Consider the following 4,164-nt stretch of genomic DNA (forward strand, 5'->3'; position numbering starts at 1 on the left):
ATATTAAGGGGTGTCTTATCGTGATTTTCTATTTCTCATTATTTTTTTGGGTGCACCCTAATGTGCTTTTTTTTTAAAAAATAATTATTCTAAAAATGTATTTCTTCTAAAAGTTATAAAAAATAATGTATTTCTTCTGTGTAACGCCTATTTTATTTGAAAAGCAGTGCTATAAAAGAATTAGGCTTGCTCAGGAAACGTGATAAGTGTGAACATGAAGTGATCTAATAAGGAAATAATGTTTATTAGTAATATTAATTAAACAAAAGTCTGGTTAAAATTTCGATCTCTAGTAACATACGATATTAGCAGCACCGGCGGAATTTTTGTGCACCCCATATACGTCCATTTTATAGCTGTTGAAATGTATGATCGATAAACAAAGATGTTAAAAAATTCAAATCATTAAATGTGATAAAGTTTAGATGTAAACTAGTTACCGAACTGTACTTAAGCCAAAACTAATTGTAATGCTTGCTGTGCCACTCGTTTTGAGATAATAATAAAGTATTATCATTTGAAAGGTGTGTTGTATTTTTCCCTACACCCTAGATACCTTTATAAATAGTATATTGTTTTGTTAGTAGTAAAAATTGTACTTTTTGTGGCGAGGCTGTACGTTTGAGTTACAGCCGAGGCAAATAAAATCATTTTTACTCCGAATAAAACATGCTATTTTTTTCAAACGCCTCAAATAAATAATTTTTTAAACAAATTCAAACGTTCCAAATAATATAAAAATATTTCAGAAGTCATATTGTAATTATATATCGAAAAACTATGGTTAAGCTCGTTGAATTTGACACTTTATGTCAGTTTAATAATATATTTCGTACTTTTGTGCTTAGGCGTAAAAGTGTTTTATATTTATGACTAGGCTTTAAAGTGACTTTTATATTGTCAATCACGTCGCAATTAATAATTTTGTGACGTTTGAAAAAAAAACGTGTTTTTTTCAGTCCATATAATACAATATTTTGATGATTTTTCAATTTAACCTAGTTGTGTTATATCGGGCGTTTTTCAAAAGAGACTCACCCCTATAAATTATCTATTTTTTCAGACAAAAAAACGATATTTGGTATGTTAGTACACGAAATAAATCAGGATTCATTGACGTATTCAATTATTTTCGGTCACTTTCTGTTTCACCAGAAATGACTACAATTTTTAAATGGTACTCTCGATATTTTTTACTTTATTTGATAGAAATAGTATGACATATGAATGACATATCATATGTCACCTTTTGACATTTCACAAATTTCAAAATATTTTAAATTTCAATCTAGCGCAATGGCTGTGTTTATAATGAGGCTCTATTACTATACTATTTTTTGGCTCTTAATATCAAGTATGTAGTACCAAATTATTCGTTAAAAATACCTTTTCTAAATACGCTAATGAAACGTCACAAAAAACATTAGATTATCAAATGTATGTTTCCAAGGCTCCTTGATTAAAAATTAGTGGATTTAACACAGCCACGTCACTAGATTGAAATTTAAAAGTTGACATATGATATGTCATTCTATTGAAAATATCATTTTCTATCAAATAAAGTAAAAAATATCGAGGGTACCATTTAAAAATAAAAAGTTGGTCATTTCCTGTGAAACAGGAAGTGACCGAAACTAATTGAATACATCAATTAATCCTGATTTATGTCATATGCTAATTTAACATTAAAAAGTTATAGGGGTGAGCCACTTTTGAACAACACCCGGTTAATCTTTGATTAAAACTAAACTTTATTTGATCTGTCTTCTTATTCAATGGACAATAGCTCCAATATATTCATATTTACATTCTAAATCGTAAAATTCGCCTGGTTTAGTCATATGAATATTCACACTGAAAAAAAATTACAGTGGAGTTTTACATACATATTTATACAGGGTGTTTCAAAACAAATGCGAAAAACTTCAGGGGGTGATTCCTTGTTCAAAATAAAGGGTAGTTTGCTTTATAAACGTTGGGTCAAAAGTCAACCATTAGGGAGATATTGCGGTACAAAGATGGCGGAAAAATAATGTTTTTATTTTTTATCTTGAAAACGAAAAGAGATAGACTAATGAAATTTTACGGAAGCATTACTGTTATGAAAACACACTTTCTGGTAATTTTTTCACTTTTTTAAAATGAGTGGAAGGGGTTGAAATAAACTACCCCTATCATTCTTGTTAACGAAATTTAAAGAAAAATCTTATCAAACACATGCAAAAAAATTAATTTGGATAGTTTAGTTTATTTAGAAACTTTTTTATCTCTTGTGTTTTTTTGATAAAACTCACTGATTTGAAATTAAAAAATAAAATGTAAAGCATTACATGTCAGGACAAAAAACATTTTTAGATAAAGAATCTAGTGGGCAGCTGTAATTTCTTTAGGAAAAAATCTAGTCGGCCGCTGTCACTTTTTAGGATGTTTCTAATATTGTTTTATTTGACATTACCCTACTGCAATACGTTATATCTAGATTATTATTGTCATTATTATACTTCAGTTAATCTAAAAATATTTTAGGCTGACGTATGTGCCCATTTTATTTTTTAATTTCAAATCGGTGAGTTTATAAAAAATACAAAAGAGAGATAAAAAGTTTCTAAACAAACTAAACTATCCAAATTATTTTTTTTTCATGTGTTTGATAAAATTTTCTTTAAATTTCGTTAACGATAGGGAGTGGTTATTTCAGTCTATCTCTTTTCGTTTTCAAGATAAAAAATAAGAACATTATTTTTCCGCCATCTTTGTACCGCGATATCTCCCTAATGGTTGACTTTTGACCCAACGTTTATGAAGCAAATTACCCTTTATTTTGAACAAGGAATCACCCCCTGAAGTTTTTCGCATTTGTTTTGAAACACCCTGTATACAGGGTCGCTTTTATGTATGGAAACGGTCGATTATTAGGTAAAATATAGGAGGTACCGCAAAAAGTTAAATATAAAAGTTATAGGGTTTATAAATATCTATTACCGGGTAATAAATTTAAGTATACAGGGTCGCTTATGAAGTCGTGGCACATCAAAGTTTCATTTTTTTTAAATGAAACCCCCTGTATATTATTGAATATATCGGTTCTTCCTTCAATTCTAAGCAAAAGTCGAAATACACACAATGTACCTCATCTCATACCAACCGTTTCCGAGTTATTGACTTTTGAAAATATCACTTAAACAATTTCATTTAATTAATTTCGATATTTTCAGTTTCATTTAACGATGCCATTTTGCCGAAACTGTAATACTTAATAATATTTGACATTAGTTCTCAAGTTAGCATTTATAGATGTATAAAATGAGAGTATAGCAAGCCTGGAACTTACAAAATGTTCGTTTAACATTTCAATTCTTCAATTTATGTACATTGTGTATTACGATTATTGATTAAAATTGAAGGAAGACTTGAAATATGCAATAATATACAGGGGGTTTCATTTAAAAAAAATAATGTTTGATATGACACAACTTTATGACCGACCCTGTATACTTAAATTTAATAGTATTAGCCTTCTAATAGGAATTTAAAAACCCATTACAACAGTATCACAGTTTTGGCAGAATGGCATCATTAAATCAAACCAAACACATCGAAATTAATTAAATCGAATTGTTTAAGTGATATTTTCAAAAGTCAATAACTCGGAAACAGTTGCTTTGAGGTAAATTGTGTGTATTTCGATTTTCTTTAATTCAGTTTTGTGTGTTTTGCAAAACTCTTCCCTATATTATGGGAAATATTTCGAAAAATAATGTAATGTAAAATATGCGAGATTTTTTAAGAGTCTAGTTTTTTTAGTTCCATGTATTCTGTAATATTATTTCAATAAATTTAAAAATGTAATGTTTACTGTATGCACAAAAAAATTATAAAGTAATTGGCATGATTTAAGACATCAATACATACTAATTTTGAAAAAAAATGTTTACCCAACAGCACACCCAAAAAACATACCTCGTCCGCGAATGTTTTAACAGACTGAAAAACAATAATCATATGACCAAACAAAAGTATGTCCTAATGTGGTAAATAATTTTTAAAGTACTTATAAAAATAACAAGCACGAAATTAGGCTTAAGTGTGCTGTTGAACTTCAGTTTTAGAATGAGTGTTATTATCTTTTAATATTTACTTTATCTGACCGTTTTGAATTGCTGT

The sequence above is a fragment of the Sitophilus oryzae genome, unplaced genomic scaffold, assembly GCF_002938485.1.
Source record: "Sitophilus oryzae breed Bouriz unplaced genomic scaffold, Soryzae_2.0 scaffold_817_pilon_pilon, whole genome shotgun sequence".
In the NCBI taxonomy this organism is placed as follows: Eukaryota; Metazoa; Arthropoda; class Insecta; order Coleoptera; family Curculionidae; genus Sitophilus; species Sitophilus oryzae.